Source organism: Microtus pennsylvanicus, chromosome 8, assembly GCF_037038515.1.
Source record: "Microtus pennsylvanicus isolate mMicPen1 chromosome 8, mMicPen1.hap1, whole genome shotgun sequence".
Taxonomy (NCBI): domain Eukaryota; kingdom Metazoa; phylum Chordata; class Mammalia; order Rodentia; family Cricetidae; genus Microtus; species Microtus pennsylvanicus.
In genome coordinates, this window is record NC_134586.1 from 48,233,662 (window position 1) to 48,259,602 (window position 25,941).

At 40.8% G+C, this 25,941-nt stretch overlaps 1 protein-coding gene across 1 annotated transcript in view; it reads left to right on the plus strand.

Annotated features, from left to right (window-relative positions):
- Mdfic2 (MyoD family inhibitor domain containing 2) overlaps positions 1-25,941 on the plus strand; it is a 114,110-nt gene that overhangs the window by 75,777 nt on the left and 12,392 nt on the right. The window lies entirely within an intron of this gene.

Below are 25,941 nucleotides of genomic sequence, written 5' to 3' on the forward strand. Positions count from 1 at the left end.
GGCATTCAATAATGCCAATAATTACAATAAAATAAAAGTCACAAAACGTTAATGCATTTTAAAGAGTCTTCTTCCTACTTTAGCTTATCTGGGTGTTCTACAGGGGACCCCACAACCTCGGTTCTGGCATTTCTTAACCAGAATTTACAGTCTCTCTTCACTAGATTCTGCTGCTGATTAGATACTATTTAAAAACTACATTGTCTTATATTTATGTTTCTCCTTATATGGAACAGTTTCTGCTAATACTATTGTCAACATTTAATACCATGAACCAAAGATATTAAGGAATTTTGAGATAAAGTCCGAATTGCACATATTAGAATGTTTAGAAAGCCTGAATGTTGGAGGGAGGCCACTAGTCCTGCTTAGCCCTGAAATAATCACACAGAAACTATATTAATTAAAATACTGCTTGGCCCATTAGCTCTGACTTCTTATTGCTAACTCTTACATCTTAATTTAACCCATTTTCATCAATCTGTGCATCCCCACGAAGTCGTGGCCTATCAGCAAAGTTTCAGCATGTCTGTCTCTTGCGGCGGCTACATGGCTTCTCTTTGACTCTGCCTCCTTTCTCCCAGCATTCAGTTTAGTTTTCCCCATCTAGAACTGTTCCCCTATAGCTCTGCTACAGGCACAAAGCAGTTCTCTATTAATCAGTGGTAATCATAGCATACAGAGGGAAATCCCACATCACTTGAATATTAATGAAACTTTTAGATTAGCGATTAAAAATACCATGAAAGAAATTTGTTTTTCTTTGTAGTAGCTCCTTCTTTTATTTTTTTTATTGTGCCTGTTTAACACTGGACATCATACTTAGAAAAACAAGGTTAAGGGGCAATAAATATTTCACTGTGTTTCAGGAACGAGAGATTGGAAACATTTTTTCATTTATATTATTCAGAAGGCAAAAAAGATTAGAGACCTTCCAACAGTTGTGTCAGGGGTCCTTCCCATAACTTTTGCACTATATTTAAAAACTTAACTAGGCTAGAGAGAGGGCTGAGCAGTTAAGAACATTGCTGCTCTTGCAAAAGACGGAAGTTCAAGTCCCAGCACCCACACGGTGGCCCACAACCTTCTGTAACTCCAGTTCCAAAGGAATTTGAGACCCTCTTCTGGCTTCCAGGGGCACTGCACACATGTGGTACACAGATACACAAGTAGGTAAAAAGACATAGATATATAAAATGAAAATAAGTAAATCTCAAAAACTAAATAAAAATAAGGAAAAATATAGCTAAAACTACATGCACAAAGAATAATCTTTTAGTAGCTCAGAATTAGTCATGGGACATGCAATTCAATGAGTGTGAAAAAAGAGTACATATGAAGAAGAGGATAGGATAGGCTGCCTTTCAAATTATTCTCTGATTTTCTTGCTCAGGATTATCCACTTGCAATGAAATACAAAATTGCATAATATTTTCTTCAGCTTTGGACTGCCATGTGTTCTCCAGCTTTAGGCCACAGTGTTTTTCCCAGTTTGGATCCCTATTGCACGGTTTGTCTTTGTTGATATTAAGGAATCTTGATTAAGAGTAATAAAGACCACAGCCAAACCCCTTCTCAGTTCTAAATAGAAGTATCAGTACATGGGAACACAAGATAGTTTAAGGATAACAGTGACCTACTCAAATATGAAATTATTAGTGTTTCCATTATTTAGAGTATTAATCACATTACTCTTTCACCATTGTTGTTAATAGATGTTCCTTGGCAACTTAGATTTCCTTTCTGTCTGTGCCACTGTAAATTGAGGACAGAAATCACTGTCAGCCCCCAGAGTTCTGCACACATTATAGAAAGCAGTAGAACACTGATGTTTAGCTAACACTGTGCTATGGAAGAGTGCTGAGCGTCAACATTACCACTCCCTTATGTCTGCTCTTCTTATTCATCCCACTTGGTCCTCCAGCCTTGTACTCTAATGCAATCATTCCAGCAAAAGTCATCAATGTCTCTGCATTGCTACATTCAAGGCATCATTTTTTTTTAATCCCAAAAGATACTCAGTTCTTTTGGTAAAAAGAAGCAAGAAATAAAATGACAAAAGAAGGAGATAGCCTGGTATAACAGCAGTCTGGGAGGGGTAAAAATAGTATCCAGAAAAGCCTGTGATTGGCCTACAGGTCAATATGGAAATAAGGGCAGTTAAGTAAAATGATAATGTCCACTTTGCTTTGTTCCCTAACCCACGCCCCAGAGAAGAGTTCCTAAGACCCTACCTTATTACTGCTTAAAACCTCTGTTTGGGCTTCTAACTAGGGAGCAAAGAACTTGGCTATAGTTAAGTCTAAATAATTCCTGAAGTAGTAGGGGAACTATTGACAGCTGTCTTTCTTGAAGTGTGTCTGTTAGGTGGGGCACTGCAACTAATAGATGGGAACAACTGCTGTTTTTAGAGAGAGGGGAGGGAGAGAGAGGGAGAGAGAGAGAGAGAGAGGAAGCAAGGGGGGAAGAGAGCTTTTGTGTAAGTTGGGGGTGGGGCTACAGGAGTGAGTACCAATGTGCATGTGTGAAGGCTACAGGATGACTATTTAGGAATTTCTTCTCTCCTCGACTCAAGGCACGTTCCAGTCTAGCTGGTCAGCAAGTACCAGTCAATTCCCTTTCCTCACTCACCCATCTCTCAGTAGGAATTCTGAATTATGAATGCACACTGTCACCACCCTCAGCTCTTGATGTGAGTCCCAGTTGTTAAATTTAGGCCATCAGACTCAAACCCTACCAATTTTACCCCCAGCCCATAGGGTTCTTTTTATTAGAAAGTGAAACTTCACAGGGCAGTGGCAGTGTGCGCCTTTAATCCCAGCACTTGGGAGGCAGACGCAGACGGATCTCTGTGAGTTCGAGGCCAGCCTGGTCTACAACAGCTAGTTCCAGGACAGGCTCCAAAGCTACAAAGAAGCCCTGTCTTAAAAAAAAAAAAATAAAAATAAAAAAAGAAGTGGCCCTTCATCAATCCTGAAGCATGTCTATCATATTTTCCAATATGGAGAAGAACAGAAGATTGGAGTGGCGGGTTTCCCTCTCTCCATATTCCTTTTACTCTTATAAACATCACATCCACAGACACATGGCTAGATGGTGAGGAAGAAAAGCTTTGATATCAGGATTTTCAAGTTCCAGGAGGCCAGCACTCCACTTTCCACTAGCAGCATTTGTCTAAATGGAGCTCATTAAAATTTATTTCAACAATACCAGCATCTATTTTAAACTGAAGAATAGAACTTGTAAGGAAAATAAATCTAAAGTGCTTGTGTCCCTAGCTCTAAAATATATTTTCACTTCATTACTTCACCTTCTTGGTTCAAGATACATTAAGCCTCTTTCTATGCAGAGGGAAAAATGTTTTTCTTTTTCAAATGTTATGCAGGAAGTTTAGAATGAGGTTCCGGTGAGATGGTGGCACATCAGGGGAAAGGCACTTGCTGATCGAGCCCAGGGATAAGTTAAATCCCCAGAACTCAAAATAAAAAAAAGAGAGAAGTTACTCCACATGGTTGTCCTCTGACCTCCATGTGAACACAGAGCATGGGTTTGTGCACACACACACACACACACGTGCACACACACACTCCCATACACATACACTAATTTAAAATTTCAAAAAGACAAGCTTAGTTATGTTTCTGTCACCTTTGTGTATTTATGTGCTCCATGTTTATGTGCACACATATGTACAATTGCACCTGCTTACGTGTACATACATAGGGCACAGAAGTCAATATGGGTATCTTCCTCTAATCACTGTCTACTAAGGTATTCTTATGTGTAGTATGCATCTGTACATCTATCTGTGTGTACATGTATGCAAGAGCATGTGCCCATGTGAGCACCTACAGAGACCTGAGTTCAACTTTAGGATTTTTTTTTTTAGTGTTCTGAGTCAGGATTTCTTTGCTGAATAAGGCCACTTTGACTAGGGTAATCAGCCAGCAAACTCCTGGGATCTGCCTGTCTCTGTCCCATGGAGTTACAGATTCTCACAGCGAGTACCAGCTTTCTATGGGTGCCAGGGAACTATACTAGGGTGGTAACCTAAGCTACTCCATCTCTTCCACCTTATTGTCCAACTCAGGGTCTCTCTCTGACCTAGAACTTCCTGTTTTTGCTAGATTGGTCCACCAGGGTGACATCCACTGGGACCTGTACATCTTTGCGCATCCTCCAAACTCCAGGCTTTGGGGTTCCAGATAGACACTTGTGCAGAACCCTTATTCAGGTTCTTGGACCTGAACGGAGGTCCTCATACTTGCACAGCAAGTCCTTTACCCAGAGCCCCATCTTCTCAGCCCTGGCATCTTTACTTTCACAGAGAAGAGGATTTTGCTACAGACAGAAAGCACCAAAACAGTACATGCTGACTTGAATAATAAAAATTTGCAAAGGAACAAAAGGCTGGGAGGTAGAGATCTGATTTACAGTGTTTGGGAGATAAAGAACACTGTGTGGAAGATGGGTGTGAATAACAATGCATTGTTAACTGAGTCATGACATCCCTTTTCTACTGACACCTCGAGCTGCAGTACTTGGAAAATGAGCACCTTATACTGCTTTCAAGGTGGGAGGAAGACAGATAATTATAATTCTTGCACACAGACAAGAATTCAAGAGAATCTGGGGAAAAGTTTATTGAAAAACATATTAACATATCAGTATTATAAATTACTTTCTCTTATTAAACCAAAAAACAGAATTCTCTTTTGTAGACTGGCTCATCATTGTGCAAAAGGGTGTATATTTAAAAAAAAAAAGACACCTGCTTTGAAAATCCTTTTCTTACATTAAAAAAAGTCTATCTTGTATTTATTCTGTAACTTTCTCCGCACCCGAGAAAAATCCGAGTCTAGTTTCCAAACAGCTTTACCCTCCCATTGTCTTCAGTGAGCCCATCAGTGTTGTCTGTCACCTACTGAAAATCCCCGTGGAAACCTGATATTTAGTCAAAACATGGATCTGTTTCCCCACCCTTTGTAAAAGTAAAAGAAGATATAATGCCATGTTTTCGTTTCATGTACTTCAGCCATCTCCTTTCTTTTTTCGGATGGTTAAATGTGGGGGTGAGGGGCAATAATTATAGCCACATTGTCAAGAGCATGATTTTAACAGAGAATAAAACTGGAAGCAGTGTTTTCCTAGGTAAAAGAAGACATGGACAGAACACAAAGTGTGGATCTGGCTGATGTTTAGCGCCGCTGGTCTCAGAGGGTGGATGTCTGCATGTTGAGGAAGTGTTCTAACTGACCCCATTACTGCCTCTGGCACTCGGGGTGGCAAAAGAGCAGCTGCAGAGTGAGACACTTAGTGAGTAACGCGGAAATTATAGTGTTGTGTTAAATGCATCTTCGGCAGGGAGCTTTCTTGTCTTCAGATAACACAGCCTTAAAGTGCCCCGACAAAATAATATAGGGGTTACATGGTTCTTTCTTCTCTCTCTCTTTCTCTCTCTCTCCCTGTGCTGGCACCTTTTACAAAACCCTGTGTGTGGTGTATGACGAGTGTAGGTGTATGAGTGTGTGTGTTCCTGTTAATACAGGTGTACACATGATTTGGTATCTGAGTAGAAGCCAGAACCACGTGTGTTTCAGTTCTCCCTACACATTTTGGGTTAGGCAGAGTCTCTTTGTTTTCGGTAGCATAAGCAAGAAAAAGAGGTCCAGACTCACAGGCTTCTGGGATGCACCTTCCTCTCCCTCAGGTCTTTCTGTATGTGTACAAACAAGGATTACAGATGCAGGCGACCACATCCCGTTTTCCCTGGGTTCTGGGAATTAAGACTCAAGTGCTCACACTGGCGTAGCAAGTGCTTCACCCACTAAACTATCTCCCCAGTCATTAGCAGTACCTTCAATGGGGAATAGAGCCCACTTCCATTGGGATTAACAGCAGAGTACAAGAACATAGACAGGGAGATGTCATCATTAGCTGAGCAGCCACCATCCTCACCAAGGGGCTGGTTCTGTGTGTCCTCTGTGGCAGTGTGTATACATAATCAGAACTGAGATTTTGTTTTTATACTTATCTGGTCTTTCCCACAGTATTTATTATGATAAATAGTAAAGATTAATATACAGGAGGAACGATTTGAAGATTACATTCCCTCCATAGACAGCTTATCAGGTTATAGTAAAAATGGAAAGAGAACCCCAATTGGAGGAGGAACAGGAAGAGAACACGGGAAGTTAGATTGAAGGCTAGGCATTATGACACAGGCCAGCAAATCCAAATTCTTGAGCTTGCTCAAGAATTCAAAACCACTATCCACTCCTCCTTTATCCCAACTGTCCCATTTCCCCAAGCTCTCCCTATCCTCCCCTTCTCGCTTTTCTCTCCCCATCTCCCCTTACCCTCATCCCACGCCACCCCCAAGCAAAACCAAGATTCCAACCTTGTTTGTGTTGACCTCAGAGTCACAGCGCCTGTTGCCCCTGTCTCCACACAAAGTTCTTGAAATCAACCCCGATATATGCAGAGCACTAGGGTAGTCACACATCCAATATCAGGTTCAGAAGAGGAGGTTGAGGCAGGAGGATTCCAAATTTGAAGCCAGCCTGGACGACTTAACAAGATTCTTTTGGAAAACAAACTTAAAATAGCTAGTGCTACAGCTTAGTGACAGAGATGTGATGGCCCCGAGTTCGATCTACAACACTGCTAAAACCCTTGAAAAGTTGGCCAATAAAGAAGATCCAGAGAAAGAAGCCAATTAAGGGCAGAGGAGAGACCTAAAGGTCTGACTAGAGAGAAATCCTTCCCTGAAAGACACCATCAAAATCACCCCAAGCAACATGTGTTGAAGTTGTATATGAATGATGCTGCTGGTCCTATCCCGGGACACTCTGTAAGCCTGGTGATAGTCAAGACAATGAGGTTTCTCAGGCTCCTGTTTGGGGGCTCAACCTGGAGCAGGGTACCTGAAAATGGCCTGTAAGTTCATTGCAACTACTCCAAACAAAGCACCTTGTCAACAGTTCCTCATCCTCTAGGAAGAGGAGGAGACTATTTTTCAGAATTGAGGCACTACACTTTGCAGCTGAAATCTAGAAAGCATTTGGGGAGGATGGAACCATCCCCAAGTCAAATGTAAACTCTCAGTTTGTGTCCTGGGCTCCGTGCAGAAATAGGCAGAATAAGAGAGGATTCTGAGGTTTTAATCTTGACTGTGGATCCTTGAGCAGGCTGTTTTATCCGAGCTTCGGTTTCCTTATCGCTTCAGACAGGAGCATGGAGAAGCAAAACTTTTAGTCATAGGGATGCCTCCGTTTATTGATCTCCTGCTGTGAACAGTAACACTGGAAGGAATGGATGATGAGCATCAGCTAGAGCTGGTGGCCAAGGCTGGGCTGGAAGCCTTGCCGGGTGGTCTTAACTGTTGATGTACTAGATCCCTGAAGGCTGCACCAACTCCATCTTTGTGGATTCAGAAACTCATCTGAGGCATAACACAATAATCTAGATGCAGCAATAAGTTTCCACAAGCATGTTTGTTCATTTCAGTGGATCTACAGTTTGAGGGACCGTGCTCTAGGCATTGAAGAATAAGGACCTGGGTGGCCCATGCCAATGTGATTCTAAATGGGGCTACATGCCAACAATGCTACCTGTCAATCACCTGGGATGGTGTGCCTCCCAGAGTAACCTTAACAACAGCAAAACCAATGGCTGGACAGAAGGGCTACCATCCCAATTCCTAAACTAGCAGCACATAGGCACCAGTAAAGTCACATGTATTGGTTACTTAAATTGATTTAAAATGAATCATTTCCAAGGGTTGAAGGGGAAGGGAGAGGCAGGGAGGGGAGCAGAGAAAAATGTGGAGCTCAATAAAAATCAATAAAAATAAAACGCATCATTTCCATTTAACTCATTTCAGAAAACTTAAAGTAGTGACAAGCTCAACGGTGACGTCAAGTCCACTAACTCAACCTCTATGGCAAAAGCTAATTAATTTCAGAAGCCAAATACCTAGGCTTTCAGAGCATTTCCAGTTGCCAGAGGGCAGCTCACAGCGTTATCAAACCTCTACTTCTACATTAGATTTACAGAGGAATCAGCATCCAAAACGTCTTGGAGTGAGGGAGACAGAACAAGTAAAATGCAAAGGGCACCAGGAGACGTTTAACGCAAAGAGGGCAGATAAGCTGGTAACTTGGCTGTTGTTATTGTTGAAGCAGGCCAGAGCCCAAGTTCCCGCCACCAGGTTCTGAATATTTCAGCCCAGTTCCTTTGCTCCTTTCTATGCCTGCCTGATTGAGAGTCTTAGGAGAAAATGAAACCCAACAGCTGTCATTTAATTTTGAAGTGAACGTTAGAAAATAGCCTTAATAAAGATAGCTAGACATAACTACATGCATCATAGTCCCAAGGATTGGGGCAAAGCCAAACCTACTTAACTCTCATTCTATAAGATCTGTTTCACTGTCCTCTCTGCCCTCCCATCTGAACTGACCTCAGTGGGGAATTCAGATCAGATATTAGTCAGGAAGCAGAATTATATTGATGGACAAAAATCAGTTTGGAGGTGGCATGAAAGGCAGGCCTGGGCGAGTAGGATCTGGGGATGTGTTTGTCACTTTCAAAAAGCCCAAAGTGCCCTTAAAGTCACAGTCATCCATCTTTGAATTGCCTGTACATATCCTAGCAGGTAAGAGGAAGAAGAGTGGTCTTCAAATACCAAAATTCATATTGTTACTCAAATCTGCACTAGTTTAGGAGTCTGCAACGAATAAAGCTTGGTAGCCTACTCCCCATGATGCATTTCCCTCACGAGGGAAATGGAGTCCATAATAACTTCCTCATTATGTTATTGTGAAGATTCAATGAGAATTCACTTAACGCGCTTAGCCAAAGCCCCTCATGGTGTGAAGTGTGAGCTAGCTATCATTATTTTTTATTATTATAACAGATTCTAAAGGGTTGAATGAATGGAAAGTTAGGTGGGTGTGGGGGAGAAGAAAGAACCCGGCATTTAGAGCTCATTGCACATCTAAAACACTACAATTCTGTTCAATTTCCAAAGAATTTCATGGCTAAACACTTTACATCTGAAAGTGTTTTATTAGCAGTGCCGGCTATTACTGTGCCTGTTTGGGGGACAATATAATATAGGAGATGGAGCTAGAAGCCTGAGAACTGGGACGCAAAGCTTCAGATCTTGTTACTTTCTGCAGGAGAGCTGATGGGCAGCCACTGGCATGCAACCTTGATGTTGAACTCTACCAAGCTTAGATACAAGAGTGCACAGGGCAGGGAGATGACACCATAGCTAGTCTCTGCTGTGCAAGCATGAGGACTTGAGTTTGTGTCTCCAGCGTCCAGGTAAAAAGCCAAGAATGGTCATGCCAGTCTAACCCCAGTGACGTGGCAGAGACAGGCAAATCCCTGGGTGCTTATGAGGCAGGCTGCCTCATAAAAGGAATGAGCTCCAAGTTCAGTGAGAGAGCCTTTCTCAAAAAGCAAAGATTAAGAACAAAAAAGAAAGATATCCAACATCATCAAGCCTCCACTGTCCTTGATACACACATGCATAAACCCACACAGGCATGTGTACACATCTATGTGACTGTGTACGTGTAACACACACACACTAGAAAACATATCACACCATGGCTTCCTTCCCTTGTTGGGGTAATCAAATGCCAGGCAAAAACAGAAGAGAATTACCTTCTTTTAAAAAAGAGTTTATTTTGTTTAATTATGAGTTTATGTATGAATGTGTGATCATGTGAGTGCAGTGCCCATAGAGGCCAGAAGAGGGTGCCAGATCATCCCCGGAACTGAAGTTACAGCTGGTGTGACCCTCTTGATGTGGACACAAGTGCTGGGAATTGAACTGGGGTCCTCTGCAAGAGCAGTATACCCTCTCAGCCACTGGGTCATCTCTCCGACCTTGGAATTACCTACCTTTATTTTACTCATCAAAGGCCACCGAGAGTTTGAAATCACTGTGTGAGGCAGAAATAGATTGAATTCACCCCACATACCCAGTCGTGATAGAATTTTTTTAAGATTTATTTATTTATTTTGTATACAGTGTTCTGTCTGCATGTATGCCTGCAGGCCTGAAGAGGGTGTCAGAATTCATTACAGATGAGCCACCATATGGTTGTTGGGAATTGAACTCAGGACCTCTGGAAGAACAATCTGTGCTCTTAACCTCTGAGCCCTCTCTCCAGACCCGTGATAGAATTTTTAATCACAATTGCAATAGACAAATATTTGTTAAATAAATAATATCCCATGCCTACTGAATCCTTTTTGGTTTCTGTTTATTTGTTTGAGGAAGGGAATCACTCTGTAGCTTTATTTGACCTGATCCTTACTTTGTATCCAAGGCTGGCCTTGAACTTGAAGTAAGTTGACAGCCTCTACCTCCCAAGTACTGTAGTGCAGGTGTGCGCTCCATACCTGGCTCAACCAAGTCCTTTAGAGACCATGAGGACTTTGGTGAGCTGACAAAGAAAGAAGTCACTGTAGTCAGAGAGAATATAATGGAAATTGGCCTATCAGATGATGCAAGCTTGTCTGTATTGCTGTGCTGTTGGGATGGGCTGCAGAGAGCTGGACAGTGGTTATGAAAGCAGCGTGGGGATTGAGCACACTGTAATCCTATAGGATTACTTTGCTGGCTGCTTTCTTGCTCTGTAGCTTTGACATTTTCCATGACCCTAAAGAGGTCTTTTCATCAAAGTCACACTTCCAGAGTCTTTTCTCAAATGTTTTTAGTTTTCTTTTTTTAAATTCTTTTTTCAGACTCAGTGAAGAATTAGAGATATGTTGTGTTCATCTGGTGTGTGTTTTATCTAATAAAAGAAACAAGGAACCTTCTAAAGAGAGATCCATTTAGGCTTTGTGCAATGACCACTCACTTTGGCTGTCTCACTCTCTCATCTCTTCCATGAAGATAGCACCCTTTGAAAGAACACTGCCTGGAAGCGTTTCTGAGCATCTGCACAGCAAATATTTCTAAGTATTACTCTTCTAAAAGTATTTCAGGTGTATGCCATTTTGTAACAGACTATACAGGAAAAGAATGTTTTTTTAGGTTTTGTTGAAAACATTTTGCATTGAAATGACTATTAAGATAATTTGAAAACTTGGGGGCTGGAAAATTGCTCAGTAATTAAAAGAACTGGCTACTTTTGCAGATGTCCTGAGTTCCCTTCCCAGCACCCATGTGGTGGCTCAAAAACATATACAACTTCAGTTCCAGGGAATCTGACACCCTCTTCTGGCCTCTGTGGGAAGCAGGCATGCACATGGTATACATACATGCATGTAGGCAAAACACTTGTGCACATAAAATAATACAAATTTTTAAAGAGGAAATTGGAGACTTCCGAAAATGGAACAGTAAAAACATATTAAACATGCCTGGCAGCATTTGAATAATGCAGAAAACATGTCTGCGGTAGAGCGCTCTTTCAGCTTATGGTTTCTAGGCTACTTCTACACAGAAGAATAAAAAGTAATTCAGAGGTATGTTTAGTTATTATACCCACACACAATCTTAGTTCCAGACCTCTGTATGCTTCCAGAATCCAGAGCTGAGCTTAGTCATGGTGAAGGTGTGTGTTGAGATTTGTCTTAGAATCTTTAAGTTCAGCTTGTACCAACTGATGGTTTCCTTCTTGTCATAGCTAGTTCATTCTTTTTAATTTTACTTTTGAGATTATAATTACAAAACTTCTAAATCCTTTCTTCTATCCATATCTGCCCATATGTATACCTTTCTCTACTCTCCTTCAAATTTATGGCCTCTTTTTTCATTATTGTATATATGTATATATATATATATATATATATATGTGTGTGTGTGTGTGTGTGTGTGTGTGTGTGTGTGTATTGTATATACTTACACATTCCTAAATATTACCTGCCCAGTCTGTATAATGTTACCTGTATGCCTGCTTTCAGATCTGTTTGGCAATGGACAACCAATTGGTGTGGTCTTTTCTTGGGAAAGACACCTCTCCCTGGTCCCAGGTCTCCTCAGTTGCTTTGTAGTTCTTGTGTAGGACTGAAGCCTCATGGGTTTTTCTCCATCCACTGTGGCATGTTCATTGGTGTCCTTGTTCGGTTCACATTTTGGTAATCATGTTGGAGAGACTATACGGATGTAGCTTTTGATGTTACCAGGAGACATAACTTCCTAGGTTTTCTATCACTGAAAATAATTTAAATAATCTTTTCAAGAAACATGCTTATGGGGCTGGAGGAATTGCTCAGACATTACAATTGCTTCTTGCAGAGGATCTGAATTCTGTTCCCAACACCCATGTCCTTGAGCTTAAGGCCGCCTGTAACTCAGTTCCAGGGGATCTGTTGCCCTCTACTGGCCTCCATGGGCACCTGCACAAAGGTGTGCATATACATAAAGAGACACACAAACATAAATAAAAGTAAAATAAATATGCTTTTAAAAATAAATGTGCTTATGATGGTGGAAAATTTTCTTCTGGAAACATAGGATGAAGTTATTATACTTATTCATAGAAATGATAATCTGATCAAGCATAAACTAATGGGATGTTATCTTCTTCCAAAAACCCCAATATTTTACCTTGCTGCTTTCTGGGTATTATATAAAAATGATTTGAGGACAATTTTTTCTTATAAAGTCTAGTGTTTTTCTTTTGGTTGCTTGCTTTAAATTTTTTAAATATACTTTTATAATTCAAAATATTCTCTTGGATTATGGGTATTATTTTACTAAACTTGATGCACCAGGGTGCACGTTTTAAAGATATTACTCAAAGGTAAACACTTCAGGGTCATCTTTGAACAAAGCTGATGTTCAGATAGCTTTGATTACTTCAGGTCACTCTCTCTCTCAGATGGGATCTGTAAGCTGTGACCTCCCTGCCAAACATCACCCTCACCCTATCAGTTTTAATTCCTTGTCCTTTATTTTTACTCTATAGGAGATTTTTTTGTTTTTAATATTTGATGTCTATGTTACTGCTACTATCTTCTGTAGTGTTGGTTTTGGTTGTTTTTTTGTGTTGTTTTGCTATCGTTTGTTTTACCAACTCTAAAGCAGATTTTAATTCTGCAATTAGACCTTTGCCCTCTTTGCATCTTCCTTATTTCAAGAATTGCAGTAGGAGCGGCGGGCTGCATTCCTGCCTCCCCGGCTCTTGGCTGCCTGACTAGCTTATACCCCAAAATAATTACACATAAACTGTATTCTTTTAAACACTGCTTGGCCCATTAGCTCTAGCCTCTTACTGGCTAGCTCTCACATCTAGATTAACCCATTTCTAATAATCCTTGTAGGACCATGAGCTGGTGGCTTACCAGGGAGATTCTTAACCTGCTTCCATCTCAGAGAGGAGAGGCATGGCATCTGTCTGACTTGGCTTCTTCCTCCCAGCATTCTGTTCTGTTTACTCTGCCTACCTAATTTTCTGTCCTACCAAAGGCCAAGCAGTTTTCTTTATTGATTAACCAATGAAACAACAGATAGAAAGATGACCCTCCTCCATCAAAGAATGCCCCTCTGGATCTATCTTCATCATGTTTCATTTTCATTGTATCATGGCTAACTAATCCTCTTTTCTTTTTAAACTTCTTACTTGTAGTCTAGTGGGAACTATGCATAATTCTGAGACAATTCCGTCTTTCAGCTATGACAAACAATCTCCAGGTTGGGATTTCTCTCGGACATATTGCGAAGTGACATATCTTTTTGGGGGGTGGGGTGGGGGAGATGGCCACCCAGCAGACTGAGCCAAACTATGGCTCCTGACAGGGCAAGCAAAGAACAGGTGATCTTTTCTTACCCTCTCTAGAGCTATTACAAGTGCCAGATTGACAGTTTTCTTCAGTTCCAATGGACTGATAATTTTGTGTGAATCTTTACCTGGGTTGTTCATTCTATATCTTATGTATGTGTATATTCTTCTTTTCCCAAGTGTTTTGAAATAAGAACAGGAGAAACTATATCAAAGACTCCTAGAGAGTACTTTCAATTTGTTATTACAATAACTACATAGGCTATGGAAAGCATTTCCAGAAACCTGTCATAATTAATAAATAGAACAAGTGGACATTCTATATAAAAGTAGATCCCCCCCCCTCCAACTGAAATGGCCCAAACACTTTACAAAACTGTCCTGTTATTTTTAAGACCTGAAATTTTAGACTAACTTTGTGATAGCTTATATTAACACTCCAAAATCTATGCAGAAGAGGAGTTCACCTCAACGTGCTTGAATGCTGAATATTTTGTGCTTGGACAAAGAGCAGACTGTAGGTCTTTCACCAAGCACACTCAGTGCACTTGAGTATGGGTTACCAAAAAATGCTGAAGATTTTTTCTATTTATTGTTATAGCTCAAATCCTTGTGTCTCTTGTAGGCTTTAAGTGACATAAATATGCATTTCCATCTGCACATCCCTGTCAGGAATAGTTCTGCTGGGAGGTGTTATGCCACCCAAGTTCTTCCAGAATAGAGCCTGTTAATCCTGTTACCACTATAGAAACTCAGAGGAAAAGTCTACCCAGGCCACTACTGCAGCTGCTGTGGCTGTCCGCGTTCCAGCAACCACACCCTGGGCACCCAAAGAAGGCACGAGAAAATTCCTTAGGTAGGAGAGAATATAAAGGGGTGACCTTGGTCTTTTACTTAGGGCCACAGTCTCTAAACTTTTTACTGGGAACCTTGTAAATCTTCAGTGGAAAAATACCAGGGGATGGGATGGATACCAAGTCTATGTAATACCTATGTATACCATACAGAGAGAGAAAGAGAGAGAGAAAATCTATAGATGCAGACACCACCATTTTAACTTGAATATACCAGAAGGTGTGCAAAGATTTACTATAGAAAATAAATATACATATATAGGAAGTCATGCTCCATCTTCATTAGATAGACTTGTGCCTCCCCATAGGCACACTTTTGCCACTTTGGAGACTACTGGGATAAATTTATACCAGGAAGGTCATTAAGAATATAGGTCTAGGGGCTGCAGAGATGGCTCAGAGCTTAAGAGCACTGGCTGCTCTTCTGGAGAGTCTAGGTTCAATTCCCAGCATCCACATGGCAGCTCACGATTGTCTACAGCTCTGGTTCCAGGGAATTCAGCACCCTTACACAGACATACATGCAGGCAAAACACCAATGCACATAAAATAAAAATAAATTTTAAAAAGAATATAAGTTTTAAACTTTCTTTTGGGCCTCTTCATAGATTCAGTAGCTCGCCTGAGTGCAGAGAGGGTGCAGCAGATATGACTAAGCTTGTGGTTTGCTTCTCTCTTTCCTATCTCTTTATCTTTTGCCAGTGTGGCTTGGTTTCCAGAGTCCCAAGGGCCACTGTGTAGACCTTATACGTACTTAATGCTTATATAAGCCTGCCTTAGATGGATGATGAGTCCGTAAAGGCCTGGAAATCAATAGAAGCCATCCAAACCTTCAAGGGCTATGTCTGTCACTTCCAAAGAATCAGGATTTCATTTAAAGAGTCCAATTAGCATCCATTCAATAAATACTTAAAACAAAAATTTATTGACCTATAAATACATAATGAGTATTTTTTAATGCCCAATCCCATGTAACTTGATAATTTTCTAAATTACCTAGGATCTAGTTGTAGTAGAAAAAATCCCCAGAAAGGCAGTGGGCATGAAAAAAAATCCTTCCCAACCCTTGTAACAGTGCAAGACTGTTTATTCAGCTGCTGGAAAGTGTGCACTCAATCCAAGTTCCTTTCAAATTGATAAAAATAAATTATTGTAATGGTAAAATCTAGAATTGGCTACAGAACAAGAGAGAAATTCTTCTCTTTTATTCTTGGTGTGAGTCAAAATGGACTGATTTTTCTGGAAAGCAAATTACATCAATCTTTTCCTATAGTCTCAAACTATAAAAACTAACAAATATGAGACCAAACTCACATGTATGACGTTTATTTCAAGAGTATTTATAACAGCAAAAATAGAAACAACCTACATTTCATTGGACGGAGCACTGACAGTGCTTGGTATGCCACACTAGCAACAGTATGCAGTCCTTGTTCCCCATTCTGTGGGTACCCTCTGCTACCTATGGTGTAGGAGATCCTTCTGTCTCTGTGTTGCTTTCATTGGTTAACGAAGAAACTGTTTTGGGCCCTTGATAGGGCAGAACTTAGGTAGGTGGGGAAAATTAAATGAAATACTAGGAGGAAGAAAGCAGAGTCAGAGGGATGCCATGGATCCCTGGCTGGCCACAGGTAGACATGCTGATGAGCCAAGCAATGGTTTAATTAATACAGTTTCTGTGTGGTTATTTCAGAGCTAAGCTAGCCGGGTGGCAGGGACCAACAAGTGGCCCCTCCCTGCAACATTCCTAGGTGCTTTTCTAGGATGTAGTAATTAGTTAACAGACAGAGTCTCTGAAAGACGGCATCTGAAGTGTGGAAAGATATGCATCCCATCTCAAGAAAACAAATAAGCCAATGTGGAAAATTAAACACCGACACAATAAAAATTGCTGATTGCAAGCTTTACTGAATTACTTCCTACAAGAGTCTTCCAGCCTTGACATTATTACAGTCCCAAAGTCACATTCTGTAGGTTTGGGGTGAAAATTAAAGGTAGCTTCGATGCACAGTGCTCTATTTGACAGTCTCCCTGACATTGAACCATGGAAGGCTAGTGAGGCCCATCCTGGTCATCACAATCAAAGCACTTATTTCCAGAAGACCCTTGGGGGAGTAAAGTCAAGATCTGACTCCAAACTGGACAAAATGGAAGGATGCTTTGAGGAGGTGACAGTTGAGCAACGACTTGAATTGTTTCAGTAATCTTCAGGGCATAGGGAAGTGGGTGTAGAACAGTGCTAACTTGAATACCATATTCAATAATGTTACAGTACATGTCTGTTGAATGTTGGCTGAGACAGACAGTCTAACACATTGGTTAGGAGGCTCGACTTGTAGCCTGGCTTCCCTTGGTAAAAGCCCAGCTCTATCACTGACAGGTCACTTAGCTATATTCTCTGTAGCAGTGTGCCAGTGTAATCATGGGGAAGCTGGGGATGCATGCTATCTGTAGAACCTATCACAGGCCTGGAGCATGAGTTGCGTCTTTAGGCAAGACTCTTAGAAGAATGAATTTTTATTTATATCCATATGTTAATTTAAGTCAGAAAATATAACACCAACTGGCTCTTCAAATAGACATTAATATATTAGTATTGCAATTATGATCTAATTAACATATAATGATCTTTACCAGGTAAAATATAGCAGGAATTCTAATATGTAAAAATTTAAAATCTAATTAATGTATGTGTAAGCATTCACATGCATATGTATATATAACCACAAGGTATTTCCAACCTGGGGAAACCAAGAGCAATAACAGATATGAAATGGGAAGTGTCAGAGAGCATTTTATTGTCTTGTGTCTTCCTATATTCCTTACATTTTTACATACCAATACAAATTTTGCTTTGAGTTAAAAGTATAAATCGAAATGCATTTTAGCTGAAAAATACTATATGAACACCAACAAGGATCAGCACGGATACTAAGAGCAAAAGACAAAGATGAGGAGGTGAATTCAGAATGCCTCTCCTAGGGGTGAAGCCACTGTCCCCTGAAAGTTCAGAGACCCACTTTGCTTTTGTCATCTGCAAAGCAGGTGACACTTGCTTTCCGCCAGACACTGTGCTGGAACACTCAATATGAAAGGGGTCTGCATCCCTGGGGAATCACTGCCGAAAGGAAGAGGAAGCATCTATGATAGTCAGAGGACTAGAAACTCAGAAAGAACTACAGTGAGGATTTCAGCTTCTTAGAGTTTCCATAGGGACTGGACAGCGGGTGTCGGCAGCTTCCCGAACTAGGCTTGAGTTTGCAAAAGCCAATCATTAGTTACCCAGGTCGTCGTCAACAGACTTCTAAGGTGTATCCTAATTACCTATCAGCAAGATCAGCTACACTGAAGAGTCAGCAGGGGCAAAAAGAGTCCTTCTGCAAAACAATCCAACCTCCCATCATCCTGTCTGGGAACTGTAGCTTGGAGAGCAGGGCTGGATGACTGTAGGACCTGGAGGCACAGAGAGGTGCCTGCTGCGGCTCCACCTTTCAGTAGCTGTGTCCCCGGGAGGATACACTAGCACCTTCACCTGCCTCATCACCCGCACGCAGCGACAGCCCTCTGCCAGACCTCTGTGGGCTGGACCTGTGATAGTGTACCTGACAAAGCTGAACCCACCATCAAGGTCTTGGGAAAAATAAGCTGACACAGCTTTCACACAGTAGAGGATGCTCTCGGGACAGCGTGAGTGTTTAGCATTTATATCAAACGCTAATAGTGTGTGTGATACACAGCTCATACTTGAGTTTATAGCCTGATTGGCTTAATTTGTCTTTTCAGAGCCCTAAACTCATTAGCCACCCAGCACATGAAACTATAAAAGCTGCTCCCTATGTTTTTTCTCCTTGGGTAACATCATCTTTATTTCCTGAGACACTTCTTTAAAGCATTTAACTGAAAGTAAGTGCATAAAATTGAAATGGGGACTCATAATTGCAAACTGTTTTCACGTCGGAAGAAGATTCAAACGCCTCTTTGGTCTGCACTGCTCCTTGTTACCGGCTCAGAACCTGCCTATAAAAGTACTTCATGTAGCCAAGGTCTGCCTGCAGGGCAACGTGTGGCAGTGAGCAGAAAACCACGGGAATTTTCCATGGCAGTTAGGTGGAAAAAGAAAAGAAGCCACGACAACAACAAAACCGAAAGGATAGAGTCCCCAAACTGGAAGTTTGCAGTTGTTGCGAGAGCCTAGGTAGGGTCCATTGCAACCTTCTCCGTTCATCTCTTTCTGCTCTTAATCCCTTTCACCTTGAACAGTCACTGTTATTATTTCTGGAGAAATAATACACTTGTGGGGTTTTTTTTCCCTCACATTTTCAACAAGATTCACTAAGGCTGATTGAAAAGACTTATAATGTCATCTTGTCAGGGCTCTTGATAAACATTTCATCGTATGTCTCTGGGGTTGAGTCACTGCAGAAGTCAAACCAAAGCCACAATATATAAAACCGCTGCTTTTACTGCAAAGTCTTTAAAGGCCGTGAGAAAATTACAGAAAAAAAAGTCAGTTACACACGTCTCCCTTATTCTGCCCCAAAGTTAGACTGGCTGAAGCCAAGGCTTTGCCTTATCCAATCTAGCAGCCAACAACCTGTCAAATAATTGCTCACTCCTGTTCACTTCAAACAGCTGAGGCTTCCATAGGAAGCTTCTTGTCCCTCAGTTCCACAATCAAAACCAAAAGTAGCTTTTTCTTTAAAATGTACCCTCTCTGAATGTCCATCAGCTTCTATTAACATGGGGGAATGAAAGGTGGCATCTTTTATTTTATTTTATTTTATTTGGCTTTTATTTATTTTGCTTTGTTCTCTATAAAATTTTTCTGTTTTTCAGTATGAAAATAAGATTGTCTTGTGTGTTGGCAAACACTTGTAATCCCAGCTTCTAGGGAGGTTGGGGCTAATCGATTCTAGATCTCAGGCCAGGCTAGGCTACAGGGAGAGACCCTGTCTCAAGTTTTGTGGGCACCCAAAGAAAATGTAAATGTAGAAATACATACCTTCAGACTCTAATAATGTTATCAAGTTTGATCTTGTTCTGTGACTTCTCATATTTTGCTTATCGTATATTTTAATGACCAAACTGCAGAAAATAATCATATAGTCTAACAAATGCCCCCAAATTCCAACAGCAGTATAGACATTAAAAAATTCTTCATATGCACAAGAAGATAAATGTATTGATATAACCATATAGTTTAACAATGACCTGCAAATTCCAACATTAATGCAGACATTATAAAATCCTTCACATGCATGAGAACATAAATACATAAGATTACATAAAAATACAACATATATATGTTATATACTTCTATATTGGTTGGTTGGTTAGTAGGTTGGAGACCGGGTTGTGAGTGTGTTTTTTAACACATGCTCTTCTTGCATTGCCTCCCACATTCAGAGTTTATAAGACATGCACCATAGTGCCCAGTTAAATTAACTTTTCTTCTACAGGGTCACTTGGATGAACTACTTTCCATAACCACAATAATTTGTGAACGGTTTGGTGGCTTATACCTTGAAATGTCAAGCGTCTACCTTGATCTGATTTCCCCCACAGATAATTACACTACTAAATTCTATGCGGTAGCTCAAGTCCAAGGGAAAATATAATTCAGTTACAGCTTAAAAAATGGTCCATGCATCGGAAATGCACACTCTAAGTGTTTTGATCTGGAAATAAAATTAAAATCAGTCTCTTTTAAAGGCTTCTCTTAAAATTCTCAGAGAGGCTTCAGGAGTTGGTCACTCACATTAAAATGTTAGTAAGGTCCTGCCTGTTTCAAAAGGCAACTTGACCACATACTGAGGAAGTCAATTGAGACTGAGAATGGAAAGTTATTCAGGTAACAGCAAGCCATATTAGCTCTACTGTGTGTGGAAGGGGGTTGCCTTGCTTTGTGGTCTTTTTCTTTTAATGAATATTATGCTCAGAAAGCAAAGGTTAAAACATTACTTTGATAATCGCATGTACACTTTCTTCAGCCACGTATGGTGATTCACACCCAAAATCTCCACATCCGGCAAACAGAGGCATAAAAATGGTCAGTTCAGCGCCACTCTGAAGTACATACACAGTGAACTTTGTACAAAGAAAATCAAGGACTGGAAATACAGCTTAGTGATAGAACATCTGCTTGGTGTTTGCAAGTTCCTTGCTTAGACCCCCACAAGCAAAATATACAGCCACTTAAAGATAATCCAGACTGGAAGGTGCAAGTCGTGGTGGGGATGAAAAGGTCAGCATGGACTTGAGAGCTTTTCTGAAAGAAGAATGAACGAGAACTTCTAAATCATCAATGGAACAATGGGACCAGGCAAAGAATAGTTTTTGAGCTAAATATCCAGAACAATGACCATACAAGGAAAAGCAATCGAGCCATGAATTTTCTGGGGTAGGTTGAATTACCTACCTCAATGAAACAAAGGACTTGGTAAAATGGGACATCAAACTGTAAAGATGTGGCTGGTAGCATAAATAAAATATCCGAGAGTCAGTTGCCATCTTGCGAGTGTGATTTGTGGTGACCACGGGCATTTAAGGAACTGATACACTGTCGTTTTCTCTGGATTCTCTAGCTATGAACACATGACTGGGACAGAATTTACACTCAGCAAATACAGCCTGGCTGGGTGGAAACTAGCTGGCAGGGTAGATTTAGAAGTAGGCTCCACAAAACCAACCCCTAGGTTAAGAGAGTAGACAAATCCTATCTTAGAAAGAAGAAAAAGGGAAAGAAGAGGAGAGAGGAAGTGAGGGAGAAAGGAAGAGTGGAAGGGAGGGAGAAAGAAATGGAGGGAAGGATGAAGGGAGAAAGAGGGAGAAAGGAAGGGCAGGAGGAAGGAGGGAGGGAGAAGGAGGGAGTAAAAATGGGAAAAGGGAGGGAGGGAGGAAGGAAGAGTGGAGGGGAGGGAGGGAGAAATGGAGGGAAGGATGAAGGGAAGAAGAGGGAGGAAGGAAGGAGGGAGGGAGGGGGATCAAGTCTAAGGAATAAATGCAGTTCTGGAAGTAAAAGGAAATGAATAAATGAGACAAGGATGGTAAATCAGAGAAATAAATAGAAAAAAGAAGAGGCAGAAAAGGCGGGGAGAGAGGAGAAGGAAACAGGAAAGACGAAAAGAAAAAGCTGTGAACAAGAACAGACTGAGACTCCAGGCAGGAAGAGACGTAACTCACATCTCTAACAATTTTATTGTAGACTTAGAGAATATATGGACACAAAAATTATCAAGTCACATTTAGTGAGCAAAATTGAAACCATTGAAATGTTTCCTTAATAACATAAAGTAAATAAATGAATAGCTGCTGTCACAATGATTCATCTATTGCATGTGGGTGCTCAATAAATGTTAATTGAATTAAATTAATAACATTTGCTCAGCGGTAATAAAAAATTAATTAACTGTCTGTCTTCCTGTTGCTTAGTTTATGCCCACTGGTTCTTGCAATTGCTCCTAACCCAAACAGGAATTTTTCTATTACACTGACTTTCAAGACACACTTTAATTTTTTTTTCTAAGAACTTTAGGCAAGCTCCTAATTTTTGTCCCCATTTTGGTTTATATTTTTGAGGTGGAAAAAATTATTTTCTCTGTGTTAATGTCAAGAACTATGTATAACATCCCAAATATAGCTTCCTAGGTTCTTTATTTAATTCTAAAATACCATCCCGTGAGAGGATATGATGCCACTTTTCCCTATGTTCCTCCTTTTAGCCCATGCTGCTTTTTAATACTTTGGAGACAATGTCAAATAACACTGTAAAGGAAGGAATCTGGGGGAATTATTGTTAGCATTCAAGCTATAAAAAAAATAGAAGCTGTCAGTAACATTCTCCCAAAAAAAAAATGTGACTCACTTCAGATGTCAGAATTCTGGGTTGAACAGACCGGGCTCTGAATCGTGTGTGTGTCAGATGATTTTTTAATGAGCATCAGATAGTTCCCACTGGGGGATTAAAAAAATAAAAATATAAACAGAGATCTAGAGTTAAAATAACTTTATGAATGGCAGTTTAAATTCTCCATAAAATTCTCCCTGTGCAAACCTGGTGTGCTCCAAATGGTTGCTTAATGTAGCAAACCACTTACATTCAAAATGCTATACTTAAAAAAATGCTGTACTTAAAAAAGTTGTCGCAAAATTAAAAAGAGAATCATATACCACTTGGCTGTAAACTGTACTCTCTGCATGTTTTACATTCCAGTTACCGCTATCCAACTCTTCTTTTTGGTTGTTACCGAATTACTTTGTGCAAAAGCGATTCAAATTACATGCGGTCTGACTGTGCGTGATAATTTGAACTGATTGTTACTGAATTCTGTTAATCAAAGAGCTGCTACAGTCTCTATAGTCATCCTGGTTTGCTACCAGCTCCTTCCTGAGCTGCCTTTGTATGGACAAGACATGGTAGCTGTAGCTGAACAGGCAGTTCCTCAAGTGTGCAAGAAATCAGTCGTACTTCAGTGTGCAGAGAAAGAAGATCTGTCAAATTGAGTTATTTGCAAGACTGGCTTTAGGGTGTTAATACATCTCAAGTTTTAGGGTACAGAGGATATTGTTGATGTGGAGTACAACACTAAAAGACAGCTACTTGAGGTAGAGATAAAGGATACACTAGAGACATATATAATATTTATAAAAAACAAAGATAAAAACAAAAATTTTGGGGTCTCTACAGCAGTGGTTCTCAACCTTCCTACTGCTGTGACCCTTTAATACCGTTCATGTTGTCGTGAATTATTTCTTTACCACTTCATAACTATAATGTTGCTACAGTTATGAATCACAATGTAAACATCTGATACGTGACCCCCAAAGGGGTTGCGATCCACAGGTTGAGACCTTCTGCCCTAGATTGAGCTCAGTTGACTACAGAGAAATATTTGGGCAACTTACCTAAGTAAAGGTTCTAAGCTGGAGTGTTCTCATTCGTCTACTGATTTCAATTTTAACTCCAATAATTCACCTACTAATACTAACTGCTACTTTTCTCATGTCATAAAAAAAAAAGCCAATAGTGTGGCTATCTCCTAGACTCTTGCATCTGGGCATTTTAACAAGGCAAGGTATATAAATAATAACATAGATTTTAGTGCCTGATGGATAAAGCAGGCACTAATACACACGTGTTTGTGCACACAGCAGTGGTCTTTAACCTGGGAAACATTGTCCCAGGAGAGAAATCTGGTAAGGGGAACAATGATTTTTTTTTTATCATCATAGCTTGGGGAGACAAAGTGTAACTGGTATCTCCTGAGTAGAAGATGAGGAGAACACTCATTTGTATATCCATGGTCTGGCTCAAAATCTGGGCACTGCTAAGCAATTGAAGGCAGTATTTGAATAGCCAACTCAGTGGGTAAACGACTGGTTTTTGGATGCCCTCATTCCCAGTAAGGAGAATAAACCCTCCTTTTCGCCATGACCATCACCACCATCATTGTGCTATTAACATGGCAAGTGCTTCTTGAGTTAGAGGAAGCCTAGAGTTTGCCAATGTGCGGTGCCAATTCTATTTCCACATTCCGTGTTCAATACTACATTAATTGCTGTCAACAATAGATGTTTTTCCCGAATCCCTACTTCTGCCAATCTTTTTTAGGGTGGATTAAACCACCACCAAGAGATTTAAAGCCAGCAGCATATGGGAAAGGGAATAAAAATTAAACATTGTCAAAAACCAAGGCTGTTTGGAAAATCGGAAGGAAACAAAAATGGCCCAGGATGACTGTGTGTGGCAGACTGTTTGGTCTGCTTCCAGCTCAAGCCTTCAGAGAGAGACCATCTCTGGTGGGTTTTGAGAGCCCTGATTGACAAGTCTGTCGGTTGTTCTTTCTATTTCCTCCCCTCCCCAGAGAAGAACTCCTTAGAATCCCCAGGGTTGTCCGAATGTAGGGATCACCTGAGAAATGTCAGTGAAGTCCCCAAAGGATAATGATGAGTCAATTGGTCTGCTGGGGACAACGGTATCTGAGCTTTTGAACAGTTCAGAAACAATAGATTTCCCATCTTACTGGATTTTATAGAAGCTTCAGGGAATCACATTCCTCAAAGGTCGGGCCAAGCAGACATTGTTTTCCCAGAAAGGAAAAGGCAGTTTTGAAACAGGTAATAGATGTGGACTTAGGAAGAGAGGATTTCCTACATGGAAGTGGATTGTCTTAGCAAATCATGTCCATCTCCTTCTCTGAGCACTGTTGAGTCAGCCCAATCGTAGGCTTGCTGTAGGAATGAGATTCCTAGAACACATTTTCTGTTTCTCAATAGTGCCACCTGAAGGTGTCCCGGAGATCCACCTGGTGGCATGTTTGTGAATGTATTCCGGTGTTTCTTCTTTTTCCATCTCAGGGCTTTGCTTACAGGTGTAGGTATGTTATATATTAAGTTGCCCTCCAGCCCCATCCTCTCTCTGACATAGTAGGGTTGAATTCTACTTCTCTACAGACTCTCATTTACTAGTGTGGGATGTTTGTGACAGGCACCCTGAATTCCAATGTTCAGTCCACTGTTGGCTCCATAACAAACTCTTTCATTATGCAGATGAGTTCACGGGCCTTCTCCACTTTCCATTTGCCTCTTCAACCTGGAGCCTTGACCAGGACATTGCCAGGAGTTCCCCCCAAATCCCCTCATTATCCCACTAATTTCATACACTAAGATATTATAGTGATATTTCATTTACATTTTAATAAATAAAGCCTGCCTGAAGATCAGAGAGTAAAACAGCCCCACTGGTCAGCCTTACAGACCAGGCAGTGATGACACACACCTTTAATCCCAGTAGCCTCACTAGTTTGCCATAGAAACTGGGCAGTAGTGGTGCACACCTTTAATCCCAGTACTAGAGAGGAATATAAAATGGGAGGAGACAGCTTTCAGACACAGTCTCATTCTGAGATTCCTGGAGGCAGGATCACCATTTCAGACTGAGGTAGAGAGAAGAGCCAGTGGCTGGCTGTTTTGCTTTTCTGACCTTCAGGTTGAACCCCAATAACTGCTCTGGGTTTTTATCAATTGTGCTATAAGGTATGTTCTCCAGAAGACACCCCTAAAGCCAGAGAGGCTATCACCTGAAATGCCCATAAAATGCGATGGCCTGGATCAAAACATCCCATTTATGAAAAGAGGGTGTGTGTTTCCGAGCTTTTACTGACAGCAAGGATCCACCTTGTAGACTGTTCATCTGCATGCGGCTTGTTTTTCTCCTAAGTAGAAGGAATGTGAAGTTTGTAGATAAAGAAGCAAGAAAACAATGAATAGTGATTTTATGGAGACCATCAAAGAGTATCAGAGTTTCCTGGCTTCTCATGTCCATTATACACCACGGGGCT